This window comes from Gossypium hirsutum, chromosome A08, assembly GCF_007990345.1.
Source record: "Gossypium hirsutum isolate 1008001.06 chromosome A08, Gossypium_hirsutum_v2.1, whole genome shotgun sequence".
In the NCBI taxonomy this organism is placed as follows: Eukaryota; Viridiplantae; Streptophyta; class Magnoliopsida; order Malvales; family Malvaceae; genus Gossypium; species Gossypium hirsutum.
The window spans coordinates 120,347,678-120,374,642 of record NC_053431.1 but is presented as its reverse complement, the minus strand read 5'-3'; the positions used below and the strand labels follow the sequence as shown (position 1 = coordinate 120,374,642).

Genomic DNA, 26,965 nt, shown 5'->3' with positions numbered 1-26,965 from the left:
GATTTCCGGTGGGGGGAAGGGGCACCGGTCCGTCTCCGGACCTTCGCATGCGCCGGCACCAGCCACCGTACAGGTGGCCGGAAAGGTAAAAAATTCTACTTTTTTTTTTATTTTTTTTTTGTATTCTTTTTTTTTGTACTATATTTTATGTTTATATTAAATAAAAAATAAAGAAATGTGTATATATATATGTATGCAAAAATCGAAAGAAATAAAGAGCAAAAAAATGCAACCTTTTCGTTTACTCCTCGTTTGTTTGAACAACCACTATTGTCAGTTTATTGAAGTCTATAAATTCCTTTCGATGTTTACAAAGAATAAAGAAAGAAAGGGAAAGGAACCCTCATTTCAGTTTTCTATTAAGCTTTTATAGCCTATTTTGTTACATACTTTATTATTATTTTTGCTATTCTTGCTTCTGCTTTGCTTGTCTGTTGTTTTTGCAGGGCATGGCCGGTGCTAGTGGTGGGAGTGTCAGACGGTATGGGCAGTGCCAGGTCTCGGGCAGAGGCATGCCTAGCATGCGGCTGAAGAGGGGCTAGGGTTTTTTCTTTGCTGGAAAATGTTTAGTGGTGGTGGGCTAGGGTTAGTGGGTTAGTTTAGGTGGGCTGTTAGTTTAGATTGGGTTTGATGATGTTGGGCTGATGAAATTGGGGTGGGTATTAGGTTGGATTGGGTTGTAGTGGGCCATTCGGGTTTGGGTTAGATATTGGGTTGTTTTGTATTGGGTTTTAAGGGGTTTAGGTAATTGAGTTGTATTTGGGCCAAAATTGACCTACAACACTCATATTTTTAAGCTATGGACTTCTTTGATCTTGGACTTGATTTAGCGATAGCAACGGGCGACATGGGGGAGATTTTCTTTTATTGAACAAACCATGCCTATAAACAGATACCTTATTAGCTACAAGCTCTCTTCAGACTGAATTGTTGTCATTAATTTTCTGTCTCCATAAGAGGGAGAAGACTTTATTTTCATTTTCACCTATGCCTTGTGCTTCTGTGACGCAGTTGCACTAATTGCTGCTGGTCTTGGTACGAGTGTCAAAAACCAGTGCATGAGGTGCTTTGCAGCAGAGAGACGAGCTCTCCGATGTGGAAAATTTAACGAATGAAATCAATCATGTGGAAAATATATATTTGTGATTTGAATGGGATTAGACTTCTAAAGACTTCTAAGTCATTTTACCTTGTGTGAAATTTTAACAAAAAAAATAAGCTAAAACAAAATGGTTTATCATGCATTTTCAAAAAATATATAATATTTAATAAATGTAATATTTTAATTTTATTTACTTATATTATTTAAAATTTTGATTTAATTAGTATCATTCATCAATCTATGACAGTCTTAATTTAGTTATGCAATTATTAAAATCTCTCACTTTTATAAAATAAAAAAATTAATGAGGATTTTTTTATTTTAATTTATATAAAATTAAAGAAAAAACCATCAAAGCACTAATTTAAAGTAGCTTACCTTGAGCTATCCTCACTACTAAAAATATATATTCCCCATTTCCAAATAAAATTTGCGATCCCAACTCTAATTTATTCTACTCCAATTCTTTCGCTTTGAATTATAATTTAAAAAAAATACAAATGAAGTGAATAAAAAAATAAAAATATTAAACTTTGAGTTAAAAACTAATAATTACAATTCTTCCTTTGGTAGAATTTCCAGGAAACAAGAAGGAAAGTTAGGGTGTTTTGGTGGTGAACACAGATTTTAATTATGTAGGCAATTCCCGTTTTCTAAACGTGTAAACTCAAGGGAAGTGACTTTTGTGTAGGATGCTTATTTTCCTCAATTACGGCTATTTTCGTTGCTTGACTTGCTGTAACGATAGCAATGTGGGAGATGAGTAAAGGCAGTTTTTTATTATTTAAAAGACTATATATGCCAATAAGCAATAGAACTTAGACTTTCAATTGTAGGTAGTTTTAAAGGGTTCAAGTAGATATGATCACAACTTTTTTTTTTCAATTATATTTTGGTCTAAACTATCTTAATTTGGGGTTTGGTATGCTAAGGGTGCAACGATGGATGATCACCTTAAAATACTGTTGAGGTTTGATTTTTTTAAAAAAAATATTTATTTTTAGGCTAAAAAAATAGTTAAAATAGTTAAAATTATTTTATTAGACACAAAGAATACCAACAAAAATAAAGGTAATTATTTATTAAAAAATCACTAATTAAATCAATGTAAATCATATGAAGCTTTCGTGATTTGAATGGAATCACAATTCTAATTTTAATTATATAATTCTTTCTTCTTAAATTACAAAAATAAAAAATAATAATAATAAACTTTGAGTTATAAAACTTAACGAGAAATGACAGCTATATGCTTCTCCATTTGTAGTTTCCAGGAAATGATTCCCCGCATGTGACATGGGGAATTCCCATTTTCTAAAGTGTAGACTCAAGGCAAGTGAATTTTGCCTAGGGAGCCCTTTTTCCTCAGATTTACTGTTACATATTATTCTTGTTGCTTGACTTGCTGTAGCGATAGTAATGTGGGAGATGAGTGGGGGCGATTTTTTTTATTATTTAAGAAACTATGCTAATAAGCGGATTCCTTATTAGCTACATATGCTTTCTTTGGAACAATCATTTCGGAGTAAATTGTTGCAATTAATTTTCTGTCTTCATGAGAGGAGGAGAACTTTGTCGAAATCATTTTTTTGAAAACGGGAAATCGACTTTTGAAAATGAAAAGTTGGGAGTCGTCACAGATCCTTTTTTGAGGTGTAATCGGACCACCTTGAGGTTGATCATTTTAATAAAATATTTAATTTATTAAAACAATAACTTTAGGTCTACGAAAATTGAGAAAATGGGTTCGGAAGTCGGTTACGCACGAGGAAGGGTTAACACCCTCGTAACGCCCAAAATTGGTACCATTTGATTATTTAATGTCCTATCATTGAAAATTTGGAAAAGATTCAAAATATGATTCTTTTAAAAATGTATGAACAATTTGAAATGGATTTTAAGGTTCTCTCGCTCCAAAGAAATAAAATACCACATCCAATACGTTAGGACACGATACTTTAAGTCTCCAAAAATTGAAATCCCCTCATAATTTCCAAAACACGCAATGAATTCTTAAAAGGGTATTCAGTTATTTGGTTCAACGATAAATCGAAACCCAATACGTTAGGGCACTATTACTCGAATTTTCAAACACGAAACATTGCCTTGTTTTGACATTTTAAAACAACGAATGAAATTTTTAAAGGGATGTTTGATTATTTTGGGTAAACAGAAAATCGAAACCCAGTACGTTAGGGCACAATTTCTCGAATTTTCAAAACATCAAACATCGCCTTTGTTTTGGGAGGTTTTTAAATACGAATTTTCAAAACATCAAACACGAAACATTGCCTTGTTTTGACATTTTAAAACAACGAATGAAATTTTTAAAGGGATGTTTGATTATTTTGGGTAAACAGAAAATCGAAACCCAGTACGTTAGGGCACAATTTCTCGAATTTTCAAAACATCAAACATCGCCTTTGTTTTGGGAGGTTTTTAAATAAACAATCGCAAAATCAGTTCAACACGCCTTCACCTAACTTGCTTAGAATAAAAATGAGACAGCCAACAAACATTGAAATTTGAATCCCGATACAATATCATAGAAAAATCAAAATTACACCAATGCCGGCATTTATATTCAAAGGCTAATAAATTAAAAGCAAATTTGAATGAAATACCAAGCATAAATAACATGCACAAGTCTTAAAAATAAATAAACAAATAAATGATGCAACTTGAAATCGACGACATGCAAACAAACAACGACATATGAAAATCTTGAAGTATGTAATTCACATGAAGACTTGAAACAAACAATGGAAAAAAAGTAATATATGAAATAATAATGCATAAATGACATTTCAAAATAAATAATGAGTGTAGGAAAAAAATATCTATCTAAATTAATAATACACATGGAATGGAAAAAACTTAATATAAACAATATGCACTAAACAAGGCTAAACCTACCACAAATTATACATAATAATATATGAACAATTACCAATATATATAATATGCAGGAAGATATGTGAAATAAATAATGCATAATATAATAATAAGTAAAACAAATTAATTTGACTAATGACACATATGTGAAAATGGGAAAGAAAGAAAAAAAAACATATATAAAGATACTAAAGTATTTAAAATATATAAAAAAATAAAAAAATAATATCCCTAAGAGAGAACCAAATTATATAAATAAATTTAAAAAACAATATATATAAAAATAAATTTAAGAGAGAATATTTACATGAAATAAAAGGAAGTCAATAATGTACACTTAAAAAAAACTTAGTATAAGTTACACATACATGAAATAAAGAAAACCTAATATAAGCAAAGTATATAAATACAAAATAATATATGAGAGTATTTTGGGAAAAAAACAAATAAATATGCACATAAAAAATAGTATATTCTTCTTGCTAAAATAATATATACAAAAGTAAATATATCAATCTTCTTAAACAAAACTATATATTAAACTAATATATTCTTTTTTATAAAAAAAATAATAAAAAACTTAATTGGAAGAAAAAAAAATTAAAGGGACAATTTATGAACAAAACAAACCATTTAAACAGAATTTTGGGCCAAAGTAAAACGCACTCCAACGTTTGGTGTCTAAAAATGCAAATTAACCAAACCCCAAAACGGACTCTTCCAGCACGGACTAAGATGAACACTCGCGCAAATACCTAGGACAATTTAAAAGAATTAAAGAAACCATGGAAAGGGCCCAATTGAACACTGGTGCAAATGGGAAAGACTGGCCACGAAATTACCCATTCAAGGTAAAATGCGTGGACCCAGCCTGGCAAATGGGTCAACACGCCTTCCCCCACCCCCCAAATGTTACTGCTTCTCACACTCAAGCATTTATTTTATTATTAAAAGAAAAAGTTTGTTTTAAAGCCAATCTTTTGCTAAAGAAAACACTTTAACTTCTGTTTCTTAAAAAAAAAACTTTATTACTCCCACAACTCACCCCCCAGACGAATGGCCAAGCTTTAACCGCCTCAAAATCCGACTATGGCAAACGGAGTCGAGCCATCAGCTGTCGTGAGCGTGATGCAACTCCGGTAAGTCTCCTCCTTTCTCTTATATCTTAGTATATTTGATGAAAATAGAAAAAAAGAAAAACGAAATCAAACAGCAATCACCACCTTTGAATATCTCTTGGTTGCTTTTTATTGATTTTTTTAATGTATTTTGTATACAACTTGTGTTCTATCTCTTTGAGAAAAATGAAAAAGAAAAGAAAAACCACCCCCCTTACAATTAAAAAAAATCGAAGGCTTTATAGCCTATACAAACGGTTCCTTGCTATTCTCCATTTTGCAGGTACGTGGAGACGTGAAGAGTGCGTTCATGGGCGTGTGAACGTGAAATATGAAGGTGGAAGCGTGGGCTGAAGTAATGGCGCGCGTAGAGGCTGGCTCGAAGGCAGCAGCAGCGCAAGGGGGTAAGGGAATGGGTTCTGAAAACTCCAAAAACCTGGGCCTACTGGCTTTGGTTCATTTCATTCAGTATTAGGCCATTGTAAAACTTTTTGGGCCTGTTTTATTTGGGTTTAATGCAAGGCCGGGCAAAATATGGGTTTTACAGACTTCATTTTCATTTTCACTTATGGCTTGTTCTTCTGTTTGCATTAACTGTTGTTTGTTAGACGTTTCTATCCTACTCCAACTGTGACATCCATTTCACCAGTAGTGACTTACACCAGCTACCCCTTTAATCAGTGATCTTTAAATATTGTTGATAGCTGCATTCCTTGTTGGTTGCAATACCCCTTATATATATAATCTGTGTTGTACTTGCTCTGCCATACTGTATCTTGGTGTTTTTTTTTATTCATCCATCATTGATCAGCTTTTGACCTCTGAAGGCTTCAACTCTGTGTGTGTAGATATATATATAACTATCTAAGTGAGTGTTAAACAATAAACACACAAAACAAGGCCAACCGGTGAAAGCCACATAGGAACTTGTTTATCTTTGGGAGTTATTAATATTATTTTTATTTTGGGCTGTGAGTTTCTGTTGTTGTGCTGAGGCCTTTCAATGGCTTCTTTTGTTGGGGCAGTGAAGCTCTTTATCTCTTTGGTTATTTGGCTCAACGCTCTCTCATCTCTTCAAGGTTTTCCCTTCTTCTCTCATCTCTTTCTCTTTTCCCATCTTTCTCCACTGTTTCTGCATATATATATCATCTCCTTCTTGTTTTGTTTTTTGGGTATATATAGTTTTTCTTAATCTATCGGTGAAAAAACAATCTGAAAATAATTTTATTTACATATGTTCCTTCTTCAATATAAGATGCATTTTGTTTCTGGAAAATTTGGGAAGAAATTAATGTCAACTGTGATCCCCTATTTTCCTTTTGTTTTATTTTTCTACAATTTACTTCCTTTTAATTAAATGGGCGTAGTTAGATATCTTTTCATTTCAACCTTTTTTTTTTTTTCATATGAGTTTCTTGTTTGAGTTTTTTTACATTTGAACTTAATATGGTTGCATTAAGGTCCTAATGATCTCTGAAAGTGACTGTAAATTATCCTGATGTTGAAGAAAAAAAGTTCAAATAAAAGAGAATTTGGTCCAACAATAGTTGACTTTTTTATATACATGTGAAACCTGAAAATCATTAAGTATTGTCCACAAGAAAGTATTTATTAAGTATTTAGGGTCCCCCATATCGCCAAAATTCTTAAATTAGTTGGTGATCCCATTTAAATTTTTTTTAATTAAAATCAAGGATGTAGATGTTTCGGTTATCAAGAAAAATTGATTAGGTTATTGTTATGAATTGTAAAACTGGAAAAATAAAAAGAACCCATTAATGATTACATCTTCCTTTCAATGAAGTCATCTTTTTTTCCTTAAATATTCTTATTTTTCTTTAAATTTTTGTCCCTTTTATTGTGTCACCTATTAAATGTTTGGATGTGATATTGAGTGGTCCTTCTGCCTTAATTTGGTTGATTCAGAGATATGATTAGGTAAGGTCTAGTATAGAATCCGAAATAGAAAGCAATGACATTTATTTGTACTTCATTATTTGCCCTATACATTTAATTTGGTACAGCCTACTAAGATTATGATTTACTAGGGCACAAGCACCACCAATTGGATTAAATTCAATTTCTTTTTTTTTTTTATGAGAGTGGGATGGGATGCTAGGCTAGTGAACGAGTCCTATCCATGGATGGAGAAACAGATTGTTCACCAGCCTAAACTAGCACCATGGCAAGATGCCTTCAAGGACAGTCTTTTAAATATTGGGGTCTCACCTTATAATGGATTCACCTACGACCATATCTATAGAACTAAAGTTGGAGGCACCATTTTCGACCGATTTGGGCATCGTCATACGGTGGCTGAGCTTCTTGCTTCTACTGACCCGGAAATGCTTACTGTTTTAGTGTATGCCACTGTCCAAAAAGTCTTATTCGATAAATCAGTAGGGAGTGGCCAAAGGCAATGAGAGTGATGTTCAAAGATGAAAATGGGAACCAACATTAGGCATTTTTGACTAATAATTGAAGGAGTGAAGTGATTTTATCATGTGGTGCAAACGGGACTCCTCAATTGCTAATGGTTAGTGGCATTGGACCCAAAGCTGAACTCTATAGGTTGAACATTTCCATGGTGTTGCATAATGAGTTTGTTGGAAAAGGCATGGCTGATAACCCGATGAACTTGGTTTTTGTCCCGATGACACGTTCTGTGGAACAATCTTTTATACAACTGTTGGCATTACCAAGATGGATGTTTACATCAAAGCTAGCAATGCATTCGGACGGTCCTAGGACAGTATTCATTGTCATCATGGATTGTTGTCTACTGAGATAGGGCAACTCTCAACAGTTCCACCAAAGCAAAGAACACAACAAGCCATTGACCTTCAACCTACAATTTTGATATCCACAAACATCAACCATTTCTGCTTGCAATCCCTCTTCGTTTTAGCAGAACTGAGTATCATTGATTCAAGCTTTAAAGCCTCACTCTCTAGCTCTGCTTTAACTTTTTTATTGCTCGTGGACAACTTAGATTACTCTAGACAATCTCGCATCCTATGCGGACCACAACAAAAAAAACACTTCACTGACTTCTTCTGATTCTCTCTGATCCTCTTGGCTTCGACAGAACGCACAATCGAACCAAGTCTCATTGATGCTTTATCTGATCATCCCCTTCGATGGCAGAAAACACAAACCTTTTTGGACAATCCCTCATCATATGTAAACGATCACAAATGAAGCATTTCACTGACCCCTTTGATTTGTTGTTGCGCTTTCACTTGCGATTAGGAAGTTCTATGGAAGCTATCTCTATAATGGATATAACTTTCATGGATTTTAATGTTGGTATAGGGATGAATTATTTCGTGCATTTTAATGGTGGTAAAATGATGAACTTTGATGAGCATTTGTTAGTTAAATAAAAAGGTTTTGAATGAGAATATGGCAACACACTTGGATTATTAAAGAGTATTGACTTGTCATGCAACAAATTAAGTGGGGAAATACCTCGAGAACTAGCAAGTTTGCAAAGGTTGATAAATTTGAATCTTTTAAGAAACATGTTAAGAGGAAGCAAAATTAGGGAGATTGGCTTTGGATTCACTTAATTTTTCCACAAATAATTTGTCTGGTGAAATCTCAGAAAACATGTTTGAAATATCTTTTCTCAGCATTTTGGATTTGTCAAACAACAATTTGTCCAGAAAAATTCCTTCAAGCACTCAGTTGCAGAGATTCAATGCTATTTCATATTTAGGAAATTTGAGACTGTGCGGAGAATAATTAAACAAATGTCCTTAATATGAGCCACCAAATTTGCCTAAAAATAGCGGTACTGAAACATACAGTGAATGTGATGGATTGTTTGAGCCTCTATGGTTTTTTATTGGGATGACTACTGGATTTCTTGTAGGATTTTGGGGGATTCTTGGTTCATTGGTGATTAATAGGTCTTGGAGACAAATATTTTTAGTTGGTGAACAAGTTAAGAAAGTGGATCAGATTAAGAATGGCACTAATGGTGGTGAAGTTGCAACACAAACTTGGATTGAAAGAGTGAGATATAAAACGCTATCCATTTTTCGGTTGTTTATTGGGGTCTGCCAACTTGGATTAATAATAATTGTTTGTGCTATCCTGTTAATGCACCAAAAAGAAATATTTTGATGTTAACTGAGATTGAAAATTAGGTAATCAACTTAATTACTATTCTTAAAGCAAATGATTTTAGATCCCAATTAACATTTTCGATTAAAAAAGATTTATATAAGAGTGTTTAAATAATTCATTGAGAAACAATATTAAAATACAAACAAAATTGGAAAGTTTAATATTGGTTTGATATATACATATAAACATGTGTTTGTTTTTGAAGCTTTATTATGGCATGTTAAATCGATGTTTAAGTGTTCATAAATTAGGCAAAATGGATTGAATTAGGTATGTTTATAATTTGGACTTGAATATGTTTATAATTGGGACTTGAATGATGTTTTAATGATATGTTTTGATGATATAAATGTGGTACCAATGAGGATACATTGATTAGGCACCTAGGATGATTATTTTGACATGATTTGAATGTGTTTGGTTGTGTTTTGAATTGGTTAAACGAATAATTTTTGAATTGCTTAGTGTCCAAGCTTGCAGGGAATGGTAAACTTGTTATTTAAGGTACATTTTGAGTCCACACGACCAGACACACGGGCATGTGTTTGGGCCGTGTGAGACACACGGCTAGCACACAGGCGTGCGAGGTCATTTCAAAAGGGCACATGATTTTTTACACGTGCGTGTGGCTTGGCCGTGTGACCTAAGTCAGAGAGTTACACGGGTACAGACACGGGCTGAGACACGACCGTGTCCTTACTTTGAATGCCTACACGGCCTAAGACACGAACGTGTCTCTTGACCGTGTGAACCCTGCAGTTTTGAAAATTTTTAATATTTTTTGAAAAAATCTTGAAGTTTTCAAATTAGTTCCGACTTATTTTTAACGCGTATTTTGGGCTTCGAGGGCTCGAATAAAGGATAATATGTATGAGTTTAATTGGTTTCTGACCTGAATATTATATGATATAAACCTAACCACACGGTCGTGTAACCCTTGTAGTGTTGAAAATTTTAAATATTTTTGAATATTTTTGAATTTTTTTTGAATTTTCAACTTAGTCCCTATTTGTTTCTAATAAGTAATTTGGGCCTCGATGGTTCGTTTAAGGGACAATATGTATGATTTTGGTTGGTTTCTAATACAAATGCTAGATAAAAATAAAATGTGTGATAATTAATTTATAAACTCTGGTAATTCTCCGTAACTCTGTTTCGGCGATGGATTCGGGTTAGGGGTGTTACATTCAGAGCTCACTTGCCTCGATCTCTCATACAACCCTCTCACTGAGATCATTCCTCATCAGCTTGGGAATCTTTCTAAGCTGTTTTATCTTGATCTTGATCTTATTTACCTTCATTCATTGAAATCCGACAACCTTGAATAGATTTCTCATCTTTCTTCTTTGAAATCACTGAAAATCGGTTCCACCAATTTTACAAAAGCTACAAACTGACTCCAAGTTATTCAATTTCATCTTTTCCTCTTAGTATTACACTTTGACCATTGTGATTTTCTAGAGGTTGATCTTTCATCTCTTTCCAATTTTAATTATTCAAATTCTTTATCTGTTTTTCACCTGACATCATCTACTTTACAACCTTCAACATTTCCTTTGTTGCTGAATTTAAGTCAAAAGTTTGTTGAACTCAATTTCTCTAATAATTACTTCTTGGGTTCAATCCCACTCTCTTTTGACAACATGGCAGCTCTCCAACGTATTAATTTAAGAGGAAATAATCTTGAAGGTGGAATACCAAAGTTCCTGGGGAATATTTGTAATTTAAAAGAGTTAGACTTAAGGGATAACAAGCTCAGCGGATCTCTCGGGGTTGTCAAAAACTTAAGTAGGTGTGCCAAGGATTCTCTAGAAGTTTTGGTTTTGGCCAGGAATCAAGTGACTAGAGTATTGCCTGATCTTTCAATATTATCATCATTGAGAAAATTATCTCTTTCAGGAAACCAACTTAAGGGGCCTCTTCTGGTCAACATCGAGAAAATGTCTCAACTTGAGCTGTTGGATGTTTCCTCCAACTCTTTACATGGTGTCATTTCTGAAGTTCACCTGTTTAATCTTACCAAATTGAAAGAACTATCCAGATCCTTTAATTCTGTCTTTTAATCTTAGCTCTGATTGGATCCCTCTATTTCATATTGATTATATTGACATGCGTTCATGTAAGCTTGGTCCATAATTTCTGAGTTGGCTTCGACGGCAAACTAATTTCTCCATTATGGATATTTCTGACAACAACATTAAAAAACCACATAAGCTCAAATAATCCTTCATCACTTTTATTGCTTCTTTCAATATTGCCATTATTAGGCACCTTTGGTGGCTCATCTTCAGGACATTTGCATAATGATTTTCCGCACAGTCTCGGATTCCCTGAATATGAAGTAGCATTGAAACTTTGCAACTGAATGCTTGATGAAATTTTTCCAAACAAATTGTTGTTCGAAAAATCCAAAACGCTCAGAAAAGATCTTTCCTATATTTTACCAGATAGATTATTTGTGGACAAATCGAGTGAATCCAATGATTTCAATTGGCCAATCTCCTTAAATATGCTTTCCCTCAACATGTTTCCTGAAAGATTCAGATTAATTAACCCTTCAAAACTTGCTAATTCTCGAAGGATTTCTCCACTTAATTTGTTGCATGACAAGTCAATACTCTTTAACATTCCAAGGGTGTTGTCATATTCTCTTTTAAAACCTTTCCATACAACTAACAGATGATCATTGAAACTAAATATAAAGTTGTCATCGTCGGCGATACCAAAACTCCCCTCCCATAAATAAGTCATTGCTTCAAAACTTGCAGCACTTGCCATGGCAGTCAACTTGTTGAGGCACGAAAGAATGGCTCTTGATATATTATTGAGAGAAAGATCCAATACTTGAAGAAACAGTAGGCGACATAGAGTTGAAGGTATGTTGTCATGAAACTCATTTGATCTTAGACGAAGAACAATCAACCCATCGAGTCTTTCTCCTATCCATGGTGGAATGATTCCAGTCAATTTGTTGTCTCCCAAATCTAGAAGTCCTAGTTGTGTACAATTTTCCAATGAGTGACTTCAAATTTTATAGTGAGCCCAAAAAATTAGGGATTACTCACAAAAATTATTGTTGTCCAAACTGATTGCACCTAATAATATGTACTTGCTACAACAATCTGGAATCCTACCTGATAACAAATTATGAGAGAAGTCAAGATAATCCAAATCAATATTCATTATCGTTATGCAGAAGAACGACAAAGATCCACTGAACATGTTGTTGGAAAAATTCAAACTGAACGAATTAAAAAAAATAGAGGTATGGGACCATGAAATATATTCAAACTCAAATATATTAAAGGTAATTCATCAAATTTTAGTGGCAAGGTTGGAATACTCCCACTAATTTTTTTAGAGGAAAGGTTCAAATAATTTAGTTCTGAATAAGGTAGATTCCAAAACCAATCAGGGATAGCATCTTAAATATTGGAGTGAGAAATATTAAAGCAGGAGATATCATTTTGCCATCGAAGCCAACTTGGAAATTGTGGACCAAGACTGCATGATCCTATGCCAATATAATCAAGTTGAAATGGAGGGATCAAATTAGAGCTAAGATTGAAGGAGAAAAAATTAAATGATGAGGACAATGCTCGTAATTTGGTAAGATTAAATAGGTGAACTTCGGAAATGACACCATGCAAAGAGTTGGAGGAAACATCCAAGAGAATAAGTTGAGATATTTTCCTGATGCTGACTGAAAAAGGCCCCTCAAGTTGGTTTCATGAAAGAGATAATTTTCTCAATGATGATAATATTTAAAGATCAGGCAATGCTCCAGTCAGTCGATTCTTGGCCAAAATCAAAGCTTCTAGAAAAATTTAACGAATGAAATCAATCATATATATATTTGTGATTTGAATGGGATTAGACTTCCAAAGACTTGTCTTTATACCTTGTGTGAAATCTTGACAAAGAAAATAGTTAAAATAAAATGGTTTATTCACCTTGGAAATAAAGAAATGCAAATGAAAATAAAGAAATTTTGAAAAGATAAAGTTATTTAAATCTTACTAAGCTTAGGATAATATGTATAAGTGATGTTATAGATTTATTCACCTTGTGAGTGGATGAATATAGCTTCATTAGTATTACGGTATCAATTTTGAATTATTCTTGATATGTATAAATTTCATATTTGAAAAAAAATATTATGATTAAAGTTTATACGAGCTTACTAAGCATCCATTGCTTATGTATTTGTTTTCCTTTATTTTTCAAATTATCGGAAGTTCGATTGGGTTGGAAGCTTGTAGGAGTTATATCATACTATCCATTGGTTTTATCGGTATTTTTGAATGTTTTGATTTTAGTTATAATGGCATGTATATAGGTATTTATTTTAATGATGGCCTATATGTAATTTGTTGAGTTTAATCACTTATTTTGGCTTGTTTTGGATATCTAAATATGGCTTGTTGATATGTGTATTGTTGATTGTAGATTGACATAGAATTGAGTGAGAAATATAACTTGTAAAATGACCTATTTTCGTCCACACGGGCAGAGACACTGGCGAGTGTCTCAATCGTGTGTGACACACGGCCAAATGACTCGACCATGTGTCCCATGTTTCTTAAATTTGCAGAAAACAAAATTCCCACACGGCCTGAGACACAGGCGTGTCTCCAAACCGTGTGAGTCACACAACCTAGCCGCACGGCTGTGTAACCCCTGCAGTGTTGAAAATTTTAAATTTTTTTGAATTTTTTTGAGTTTTCAACTTAGTCCCTATTTATTTCTAATGAGTAATTTGGGCCTCGAGGGTCTGTTTAAGGGACAATATGTATGATTTTGGTTGGTTTCTAATACGAATACTAGATAAAATAAGATGTCTGATAATTAATTTATAAACTCCGGTAATGCTCTGTAACCCTGTTCTGGCGATGAATTCGGGTTAAGGGTGTTACATTTAGAGCTCACTTATCGATCTCTCATACAACCCTTTCACTGGGATCATTCCTCACCAGCTTGGGAATCCTTCTAGGTTGATTTATCTTGATCCTGATCTTATTTAACTTCATTAATTGAAATCCGACAACCTTGAATGGATTTCTCATCTTTGTTCTTTGAAATCACTAAAAGTCAATTCCACCAATTTTACAAAAGCTACAAACTGGCTCCAAGTTATTCAATTTCATCTTTCCCTCTCATTATTACACTTTGACCATTGTGATTTTCTAAAGGTTGATCCTTCATCTCTTTCCAATTTTAATTATTCAAATTCTTTATCTGTTTTTCACCTGACATCATCTACTTTACAACCTTCAACATTTCCTTTGTTGCTGAATCTAAGTCAAAAGTTTGTTGAACTCAATTGCTCTAATAATTACTTATCGGGTTCAATCCCACTCTCTTTTAACAACATGGCAGCTTTCCAACGTATTAATTTAAGAGGAAATAATCTTGAAGGTGGAATACCAAAGTTATTGGGGAATATTTGCAATTTAAAAGAGTTAGACTTAAGGGATAACAAGCTCAGCGGATCTTCGGGGTTGTTGTCAAAAACTTAAGTAGGTGTGGCAATGATTCTCTAGAAGCTTTGGTTTTGGCTAGGAATCAAATGACTAGAGCATTGCCTGATCTTTCAATATTATCATCATTGAGATAATTATCTCTTTCAAGAAACCAACTTGAGGGGCCTCTTCCGGTCAACATTAGGAAAATGTCTCAACTTGAGCTGTTGGATGTTTCCTCTAACTACTTACATGGTGTCATTTTCGAAGTTCACCTGTTTAATCTTACCAAATTGAAAGAACTATCCAGATCCTTTAATTCTTTATCTTTTAATCTTAGTTTTGATTAGATCCTTCTATTTAATCTTTGATTATATTGACATGCGTTCATGTAAGCTTGGTCCACAATTTCTGAGTTGGCTTCGATGGCAAACTAATTTTTTCATTATGGAATTTCTAACAACAACATTTCAGGTACCATGCCCAACTGGTTTTGGAATCTGCCTTCAAGACTTGAGTTTTTGAACCTTTCCTTCAACAAAATCAATAGGAGTATTCCAAATCAGCAACTAGAATTTGATGATTCCCCTGTTATAATTTTGAGATTAAATCTTTTTCATGGTTCTATACTTTTTTTTGTTTAATTCAGAGATTTTGGATCTATCCATCAACATGTTCAGTGGACATTTGTCATTCTTACACATGAGGATAAATAATGATTTGATTTATCTTGACTTCTCTTACAATTTGTTAGTAGGTAGGATTCCTGATTGTTGGAACAAGTATAAGAGATTAACTACAATTAATTTGGAGAAAAATAATTTTTCGGGGGTAATCCCAAGTTCTTTGGGCTCACTGCAGACTCTGACATCATTGCGCTTAAGGAATACAAGTTTGTATGGTGAAATACCACACTCCCTAAAAAATTGTATTGCATTGCAACTTCTTAATTTGAGAGACAACAAATTGGAATCATTCCACCATGGATAGGAGAAAGACTTGATAGGTTGATTGTTCTTCGTCTACAATCAAATGAGTTTCATAGCAACATACATTTAACTTTAAGTCGCCAACAGTTTCTTCAAGTATTAGATCTTTCTCTCAAAAACATATCAGGAGACATTCCTTCATGCCTAAATAATTTGACAGCCATGGCTTAATTTGGAAGTTCTATGGAAACTATTTCCATAATGGGGATAGGTTATTTCGTAGATTTTAGTAGTGGTATAGGGATGAATTATTTCGTGGATTTTAGTTGTGGTATAAGAATGAACATTAATGAAAATTTGTTAGTTGTATGGAAAGGTTTTGAACGAGAATATGGCAACACGCATGGATTGTTAAAGAGTATTAACTTGTCATACAACAAATTAAGTGAGGAAATACCTCGAGAACTAACAAGTTTGCAAGGGTTCATAAATTTGAATCTTTTAAGAAACATGTAGAGGGGAAGCATAATTAAGGAGATTAGCCGATTGAAATCATTGGATTCACTCAATTTGTCAATAAATAATCTGTCTGGTGCAATCTCAGAAAGCATGTCTGAATTATCTTTTCTCAGCGTTTTGTATTTGTCGAACAACAATTTGTTCGGATAAATTCTGTCAAGCATTCAGTTGAAGAGTTTCAATGCTATTTCATATTCACGGAATTTGAGACTGTGCAGAGAACCATTGAGCAAATGTCCTGAAGATTAGCCACCAAAGCTGCCTAAGAATGGCTGTATTGAAAGAAACAGTGAAGGTGATAAAGGATTGTTTGAGCCTCTATGATTTTTTATTGGGATAACTATTGAATTTCTTATAGAATTTTAGAGGATTTTTAGTACGTTGGTGATTAACAGGTCTTGGAGATATAAATATTTTCGGTTGGTGAACAAGTTAAGAGAGTGGATCAGATTAAGAATGGCACTTATAGTGGTGTAGTTGTAATGCAAATTTGGATTGAAAGAGTGAGATGAATGACTTTCTCATATTTCTTTTTTAAAATCACTGAAAATCAGTTCCATCAATTTTACAAAAGCTACAAACTGGCTCCAAGTTATTTAATTTCATCCTTCCCACTCAATATTACACTTTGACCATTGTGATTTTTCAGAGGTTGATCCTTCATCTGTTTCCCATTTTAATTATTCAAATTATTCATCTCTTCTTCACCTGACATCATCTACTTTGCAACTTTCAACATTTTCTCTGTTTTGAATCTTAGTCAAAAGTTTGTTGAACTTGATTTCTTTAATAATTACTTCTCGGGTTCAATCCCACTCTCTTCTGAGAAAGCTAGCATATTGTCAAAAGAGAGTGGGATTGCGTTGCAACTTCACCACCATCAGTGACATTCTTAATCTAATCCACTCTCTTAACTTGTTCACCAACTGAAAAAATTTATGTCTCCAAGACCTGTTAATCACCAACGTACTAAGAATCCCCCAAAATCCTACAAAAAATTCAGTAGTTATCCCAATAAAAAACCATAGAGGTTCAAACAATCCTTCATCACATTCACTATTTCTTTCAATATAGCCATTCTTAAGCAACTTTGGTGGATCATCTTCAGGACATTTGCTCAATGGTTTTCTGCACAGTCTCAAATTCCGTAAATATGAAATAGCATTGAAACTCTTCAACTGAATGCTTGACGGAATTTATCCAGACAAATTGTTGTTCGACAAATCCAAAATGCTGAGAAAAGATAATTCAGACATGCTTTTCGAGATTTTACCAAACAGATTATTTATGGACAAATCGAGTGAATCCAAGGATTTCAATTGGCCAATCTCCTTAATTATGCTTCCCCTCCACATGTTTCTTGAAAGATTTAGATTTATGAACCCTTGCAAACTTGTTAGTTCTCGAGGTATTTCCCCACTTAATTTGTTGTATGACAAGTCAATACTCTTTAACAATCCATGTGTGTTGCCATATTCTCGTTCAAAACATTTCCATTCAACTAACAAATTCTCATCAAAGTTCATTCTTATACCACAACTAAAATCCACGAAATAATTCATCCCTATACCACCACTAAAATCCACGAAATAACCTATCCCCATTATAGGGATAATTTCCATAGAACTTCCAAAGTGAGCCATTACTATCAAATTATTTAGGCATGAAGGAATGTCTCTTGATATGTTTTTGAGAGAAAGATCTAATACTTGAAGAAACTGTTTTCGACTTAAAGTTAAAGGTATATTGCTATAAAACTCATTTGATCGTAGACGAAGAACAATCAACCTATCAAGTCTTTCTCCTATCCATGGTGGAATGATTCCAATCAATTTGTTGTCTCTCAAATCAAGAAGTTTCAATGCAGTACAATTTTTTAGGGAGTGTGGTATTTCACCATACAATCTTGTATTCCTTAAGCGTAATGATGTCAGAGTCTGCAGTGAGCCCAAAGAACTTGAGATTACCCTCGACAAATTATTTTTCTCCAAATTGATTGTAGTTAATCTCTTGTATTTGTTCCAACAATCAGGAATCCCACCCACTAACAAATTGTAAGAGAAGTCAAGATAAATCAAATCATTATTTATCCTCATGAATAAGAAAAACAAATATCCACTGAACATGTTGATAAATAGATCCAAAATCTTTGAATTAAACAAAAAAAAGGTATAGAACCATGAAAAAGATTTGATCTCAAAACTATAACAAGAGAATCATCAAATTCTAGTTGCAGATTTGAAATACTCCCATTGATTTTGTTGAAGGAAAGGTTCAAAAACTCAAGTCTTAAAGGCAGATTCCAAAACCAGTTAGGCATGATACCTAAAATGTTGTTGTCAGAAATATCTATAATAGAGAAATTAGTTTGCTATTGAAGCCAACTCAAAAATTGTGGACCAAGCTTACATGAGCGCATGTCAATATAATCAATATTAAATAGAAGGATCCAATCAAAGCTAAGATTAAAAGACAAATAATTAAAGGATCTGGACAGTTCTTTCAATTTGGTAAGATTAAACAGGTGAACTTTGAAAATGACACCATGTAAAGAGTTAGAGGAAACATCCAACAGCTCAAGTTGAGACATTTTCCCGATGTTGACCGGAAAAGGCCCCTCAAGTTGGTTTCGTGAAAGAGATAATTTTCACAATGATGATAATATTGAAAGATTAGGCAATGCTCCAGTCACTCGATTCCTGGCCAAAACCAAAGCTTCTAGAGAATCTTTCGCACACCTACTTAAGTTTTTGACAACAACTCCGAGAGATCCATTGAGCTTGTTATCCCTTAAGTCTAACTCTTTTAAATTGCAAATATTCCCCAATAACTTTGGTATTCTACCTTCAAGATTATTTCTTTTTAAATTAATACGTTGGAGAGCTGCCATGTTGTCAAAAGAGAGCGGGATTGAACCCGAGAAGTAATTATTAGAGAAATTGAGTTCAACAAACTTTTGACTCAGATTCAGCAACAAAGGAAATGTTGAAGGTTGCAAAGTAGATGATGTCAGGTGAAGACCAAATAAAGAATTTGAATAATTAAAATTGGAAATAGATGAATGATCAACCTTTAGAAAATCACAATGGTCAAAGTGTAATACTGAGAGGGAAAGATGAAATTGAATAACTTGGAGCCAGTTTGTAGTTTTTGTAAAATTGGTGGAATCGACTTTTAGTGATTTCAAAAAAGAAAGATGAGAAATCCATTCAAGGTTGTCAGATTTCAATGAATGAAGTTAAATAAGATCAGGATCAAGATAAAGCAGCCTAGAAAGATTCCCAAGCTAGTGAGGAATGATCCCAATGAGACGGTTGTATGAGAGATCGAGGTAAGCGAGCTTTAAATGTAACACCTCTAACCCGAATCCATCGCCGGAACAGGGTTACGGAGCATTGCCGGAGTTTATAAATTAATTATCAAACCTTTTAGTTTATCTAGCATTCGCATTAGAAACCAACCAAAATCATACATATTGTCCATTAAACGAACCCTCGAGGCCCAAATTACTCATTAGAAATAAATAGGAACTAAGTCGAAAATTTAAAAAAAATCAAAAATATTTAAAATTTTCAACACTCAGGGGTTACACAACCGTGTGGCTAGGTTGTGTGACTCACACGGTTTGGAGACACGCCTGTGTCTCAGACCGTGTGGGCATTTTTTTGTGCAAATTTAAGATATAGAGGACACATGGTCGAGTCACTTGGCTGTGTGTCACACACGATTGAGACACACGCCCATTTCTTTACGCGTGTGAACGAAAATAGGTTATTTTACAAGTCATATTTCTCAATCAATTCTATGTCAATCAACAATACACATATCAATAAGCCATATTTAGATATCCAAAATAAGTGATAAAACTCAACAAATTACATATAGGCCATCATTAAAATAAATACCTATATACATGCCATTATAACTAAAATTAAAACATTCGAAAGTACCGATAAAACCAATGGATAGTGTGATATAACTCCTACAAGCTTCCAACCCAATCGAACTTCCGATAATTTGAAAAGTAAAGGAAAACAAATACATAAGCAATGAATGCTTAGTAAGCTCGTATAAACTTTAATCATAATACTTTTTTTCAAATATGAAATTTATACATATCAAGAATAATTCAAAATTGATACCGCAATACTAATGAAGCTATATCCATCCATTCAAAGTGAATAAATCCACAACATCACTTATACATATTATCCTAAGCTTAGTAAGATTTAAATAACTTTAACTCTTCACAATTTCTTTATTTTCATTTGCATTTGTTTATTTCCAAGGTGAATAAACCATTTTATTTTAGCTATTTTCTTTGTCAAGATTTCACAAAGGTATAAAGACTTAAAAGTCTTTGGAAGTCTAATCCCATTCAAATCATAAATATATATATGATTGATTTCATTCGTTAAATTTTCCTAGAAGCTTAGATTTTGGCCAGGAATCTACTGACTGGAGCATTGCCTGATTTTTCAATATTATCATCATTGAGAAAATTATCTCTTTCAGGAAACCAACTTGAGGGGCCTTTTTCAGTCAGCATCGGGAAAATGTCTCAACTTATACTCTTGGATGTTTCCTCTAACTCTTTGCATGGTGTCATTTCCGAAGTTCACTTATTTCATCTTACCAAATCGCGAGTACTGTACTTATCATTTAATTCTTTATCCTTCAATCTTAGCTCTAATTTGATCCTTCCATTTCAACTTGATTATATTGGCATGGGATCATGTAGTCTTGGTCCACAGTTTCCAAGTTGGCTTCGATGGCAAAATGATATCTCCTACTTTGATATTTCTCACTCCAATATTTAAGATGCTATCCCTGATTGGTTTTGGAATTTACCTTCTTCAGAACTAAGTTATTTGAACCTTTCCTCCAAAAAATTAGTGGGAGTATTCCCAACTTGCCACTAGAATTTGGTGAATTACCTTTAATAGATTTGAGTTCGAATCTATTTCATGGTCCCATACCTCTATTTTTTTTAATTCATTCATTTTGGATCTTTCCAACAACATGTTCAGTGGATCTTTGTTGTTCTTCTACATGACGATAATGAATATTGATTTGGATTATCTTGACCTATCTAATAATTGGTTATCAGGCAGGATTCCAGATTGTTGTAGCAATTACATATTATTAGGTGCAATCAGTTTGGACAACAATAATTTGTTGGGAGTAATCCCTAATTCTTTGGGCTCACTACAAAATTTGAAGTCATTGCACTTAAGGAACACAAGTTTGTATGGTGGAATACCACACTCCTTGGAAAATTGTACTCAATTAGGACTTCTAGATTTGGGAGACAACAAATTGACTAGAATCATTCCACCATGGAAAGGAGAAAGACTTGATGGGTTGATTGTTCTTCGTCTAAGATCAAATGAGTTTCATGACAACATACCTTCAACTCTATGTCGCCTACTGTTTCTTCAAGTATTGGATCTTTCTCTCAACAATATATCAAGAGCCATTCCTTCGTGCCTCAACAAGTTGGCTGCCATGGCAAGTGTTGCAAGTTCTGAAGCAATACTTATTTATGGGAGGGGAGTTTTGGTATCGCCGACGATGACAACTTTATATTTTGTTTCAATGATCTTCTGTTAGTTGTATGGAAAGGTTTTGAAAGAGAATATGGCAACACCATTGGAATGTTAAAGAGTATTAACTTGTCATGCAACAAATTAAGTGGAGAAATCCCTCTAGAATTAGGAAGTTTGGAAGGGTTGATTAATCTGAATCTTTCAAGAAACATGTTGAGGGGAAGCATATTTAGGGAGATTGGCCAATTGAAATTCTTGGATTCACTCGATTTGTCTACATATAATCTATTTGGTGAAATCTCGGAAAGATCTTTTCTGAGCGTTTTGGATTTGTCGAACAACAATTTGTCTGGAAAAATTCCCTCAAGCATTCAGTTGCAAAGTTTCAATGCTACTTCATATTCAGGGAATCCGAGACTGTGCGGAGAACCATTGTGCAAATGTCCTGAAGATGAGCCACCAAAGGTGCCTAACAATGGCAGTATTGAAAGAAGCAGTGAAGGTGATGAAGGATTGTTTGAGCCTCTGTGATTTTTTTTTGGGATGACTATTGGATTCTGTTAAGAAATGGCTTAAAATTGGTAGTGGATTGTTGTTGTTGGTAGTGGGTTGTTGGTGGTAGTGAATTAGTGGATGGTTGTTGGTGTCCATTTTCAACCACAAATCTTTGCCAAAGTTTTGGACAATTATGTCCTTGAACTCTCTTATAAATAGAGAGGTTCATTAGCCATATTAATCATCCCAAACCAAGAGAGAGCAAAGCTTGTTCTTTGAAAGCTAGGATTTTAGCTTTCGGGTTTTCTATAGGGGTTGAGAGTTGTGAGGTTCTCGGGTTGTGTCTTGAGTGTAAAACACTTGTAATCTTCATCTTGTTATAGTGAAATTTCTTTTCGCCTCTGCCCGTGGACGTAGGCATTAAAGCCGAACCACGTAAATCCTTGTGTTCACTTTATTTTTCGTTCCGGTCAATTTACTTGTAGTCATATCGGAGTTCTCGAAACGATCCTTTCCGCAACAAATTGGTATCAGAGCGTAGTTGAAGGAGTGATAATATTTTCTGAATTGCCCTGTGACTGCAGCTTTGTCTGATCTTTCACATCAGAAAGAAAATATTATCATTCATTCAAAGGTTCCAAATTATGGCTACAAGTGTTTCATCGACTAAGTATGATGTCGAGAAATTTACCGGGAAAAATAGTTTCAGTTTATGGCGCATCAAGATGCGGGCAGTGCTGGTTCAACAAGGATTGCTAAAAGCATTGTCTGGTAAAGATAAATTACCAAGCACGCTTTCGGAAGAGCAAAAGGATGACATGCTAGAAAGAGCACATAGTGCTATTCTGCTATGTCTAGGAGATGAAGTGCTACGAGAAGTAGCGGATGAGAAAACCGCGTCCGGTTTGTGGCTCCGGTTAGAGAGCAAGTACATGACGAAGTCATTGACGAACCGGCTCTACCTCAAGCAAAGACTCTATGCCCTGAAGATGGAGGAAGGTACACCTGTTTCCCAGCACCTGGATAAATTCAATTCCATTATCATGGATTTGAATAATATCGATAACAAAATCGATGATGAGGACCAAGCAATAATTGTTTTGTGTTCTTTGCCTCCCTCGTATGAGAATTTTGTTGATACAATGATGTACGGTCGTGATGACCTGACTCTAGAGGAGGTGAAAAATGCCTTAAGTTCCAGTGAGTTGAGGAAGAAAATCACTGGTAAGGTGGTCGAAAACAATGAAGGCGAAGGCTTGGTTGCTCGAGGAAGATCCAAGGCAAAGGGTGGAAGTTCAAGTAAAAGCCATCCTAGATCGCAGTCCAAGAAGAGAATACAGTGCTACTACTGTAAGAAGTACGGGCACATGAAGGTAGATTGTCCGAAAAGGAAGGAGAAATCAGAATCACAGGAGCAACAAAATGATCGTGCGAATGTAGCTGATGCAGATTCTTCAAGTGATGCCGAGATCGTTCTTGCAGTATCCGACTCTTACGCTGGTGGGAGATGGATTCTTGATACGGGAGCTACATTTCATATAAGTACTTCGAAAGATGCATTCTCAACATACGAGAAGCATTCTGGTTCAGTACTAATGGGAAATGACCACGCATGTCAAGTCATGGGGATTGGCACAGTTCGTATAAAGATGTTTGACGGTATTGTTAGAACTCTAACTGATGTTCGGCACATTCCAGAAATGAAGAAAAATTTGATCTCTTTGAGTACGTTGGACAAGAAAGGCTTTCGGTACTCTGCTGAAGGTGGAGTTCTCAAGGTATTCTCGGGTGCTTTGACTGTGATACGTGGTAATTTGGAGCGGGGCCTTTACTTCCTCGATGGTTCCTCGGTTACAGGTGTTGCGGGAGTGTCATCATCAGATGATCTAGATTCTGACACCACGAAGTTATGGCATATGCGGCTCGGGCATATGAGCGAGAGAGGCTTATCGGTGCTAAGCAAACGAGGATTATTGTCTGGGCAGTGTACAGGAAAGTTGAATTTCTGTGAGCACTGCGTCTTCGGTAAGCAGACTCGGGTAAAGTTCAGCACTGGGATTCACAAGACAAAAGGCACAGTGGATTACTTCCATTCTGACCTTTGGGGGCCTTCTCCGACAATTTCTAAAGGTGGTTACAGATATCTGCTTACCTTTATCGATGATTACTCGAGAAAGGTTTGGGTGTATTTTCTGAAGAGCAAGTATGAGGTTCTCATCAACTTCAAGCAATTTAAAGCTTTGATCGAAAATCAAACAGGAAAGAAGATCAAGCGATTCCGGACGGATAATGGCTTGGAGTTTTGCTCAGGTGAATTCAATGAGTTCTGCAAAAATGAAGGAATAGTGAGACACCGCACTGTTCGTCGAACACCACAACAAAATGGAGTTGCAGAACGCATGAATAGAACTCTCTTGGAGCGAGCTCGTTGCATGCGATCAAATGCTGGGCTCGGTGAAGAATTTTGGGCTGAAGCTGTTAATACTGCTTGTTATTTGGTTAACAGATCTCCGTCAACAGCTATTGAGCTGAAGACTCCTGAGGAAGTATGGTCTGGTTCTCCTGCTGATTACTCTGGTTTAAGAGTGTTTGGCTGCCCTGCGTATGCTCATGTAAATGAGGGAAAACTCAAACCGAGGGCGAAGAAATGCATATTTCTTGGATACGGCCAAGGGGTGAAAGGATACAGGTTGTGGTGTCCTGATCCGGTTTCGTCCAAGTTCATCATCAGCAGAGATGTGACTTTTGATGAGTCATCCATGCTTCGATCCACCACAAATTCCCGGGAAAAGGAGGAGTCAGATAGAATGGGAGATCACGGTGTTGAGAAGCAGGTGGAGTGTCAGGTGGACGCTCCAATTCCTACGGAAGGTACTTCAGTCCAGGATGATCAAGTTGAGGTGCAAGATTCCGATGAAGATGAGTCACCTCAAGAAAAACCATATAGCATTGCCACTGGAAGAACGAAGAGACAAATCAAACCAAATCCGCGTTACGCTAATCTGGTGTCTTTCGCGCTCAGTGTGGCGGAGTCCATTGGTATAGAACCTTCCAGTTATAATGAGGCTGTCACGTGTGATGAGTCGGCACAGTGGGCAATTGCTATGAGTGAGGAGATAGAATCTCTTCACAAGAACCATACTTGGGAGTTGGTTAAGCCGCCAAGTAACCAGAAGATAGTTGGTTGCAAATGGGTCTTCAAGAAAAAGGAAGGCATCCTAGGGGTTGAAGCAACTAGATTCAAGGCACGATTGGTTGCTAAAGGCTTCACTCAGAAAGAGGGGATTGACTACAATGAAGTTTTCTCCCCAGTCGTAAAGCATTCTTCCATTCGTGTATTACTTGCCATGGTGGCCAAGTCTGATCTAGAACTTGAGCAGCTTGACGTAAAAACGGCGTTCTTGCATGGTGAGCTCGAGGAAACAATCTACATGCGTCAACCAGAGGGTTTTACAGTTCCTGGTAAAGAAGACCATGTCTGTCTATTAAAGAAGTCTTTATATGGATTGAAACAATCCCCAAGGCAGTGGTACAAGCGGTTTGATAGCTTCATGATTCAGCATGGTTACACAAGATGTGACTATGATGCTTGTGTCTATCATCGGAAGCTCTCAGATGGTTCGCACATTTATTTGTTGCTGTATGTTGATGACATGTTAATTGCTTCCAAAAACATGTCGGAAATCAACAAGTTAAAGTCGCAGTTGAGTGGTGAGTTCGAGATGAAGGATCTGGGTGCTGCCAAGAAAATTTTGGGCATGGATATTCACAGAGATCGCAAGGCGGGCAAGCTTCGTGTGTCGCAGAAGAACTACATTGAAAAGGTTCTTCAACGCTTCGGCATGGATAAAGCGAAAACTGTGAGTACTCCGTTGGCACCACATTTCAAACTCTCTGCAGAGTTGTCACCACAATCTGATGAAGAAAAGCAGCAAATGTCTCACATTCCATACTCGAGTGCAGTTGGAAGCGTGATGTATGCAATGGTTTGCACTCGTCCAGACATTTCACATGCAGTTAGTGTGGTCAGCAGATACATGAGTTGTCCTGGCAAGGAACACTGGCAGGCCGTGAAATGGATTCTCAGGTACTTGAGAGGTTCTGCAGATTTATGCTTGGTATATGATCAGAGTGACTGCACTAGCAGTGTCACGGGCTATGTGGACTCTGATTATGCTGGAGATCTGGACAAAAGAAGATCTCTGACGGGTTATGTTTTCACTTATTCTGGAGGAGCCATTAGTTGGAAAGCTGTGTTACAGTCTACCGTAGCCTTATCTACGACTGAGGCGGAATATATGGCATTAGCAGAAGCAGTGAAAGAAGCATTGTGGATGAAAGGTCTAGTAAGCAGTTTGGGTTTACAACAGGATTTCACTGTTGTATTTTGCGATAGCCAGAGTGCCATACATCTGACTAAAAATCAGATGTTTCATGAACGGACCAAACACATTGATGTCAGATATCATTTTGTTCGGGAACATGTTACGCAAGGTGACATTGTTATCAGCAAGGTTGCTACCGAGAAGAATCCTGCAGATATGTTAACTAAGGTGATCCCTGCATATAAGTTCAAGCATTGCTTGGACTTGATAGGTATTCGGGATTGATTAGCGCCAGAGAGGCGTTTGGAAGAGGTGATCCAGTTCGAGGAATTCACTATGATGTTCAGCTTGGTAAATTTCAAGCCAAGGTGGAGATTTGTTAAGAAATGGCTTAAAATTGGTAGTGGATTGTTGTTGTTGGTAGTGGGTTGTTGGTG

The 26,965-nt window shown here is 35.4% G+C and overlaps 1 long non-coding RNA gene across 1 annotated transcript; it reads left to right on the top strand.

The window, feature by feature from the left end:
- The first annotated feature begins 4,937 nt into the window (after positions 1–4,937).
- On the top strand, positions 4,938–15,439 carry LOC107938976 (uncharacterized). Its single transcript, XR_001695019.2, has 3 exons — positions 4,938–5,136; positions 5,399–6,194; positions 15,186–15,439. It is a non-coding gene; the product is annotated as an uncharacterized lncRNA (long non-coding RNA).
- The last annotated feature ends 11,526 nt before the right edge of the window (positions 15,440–26,965 follow it).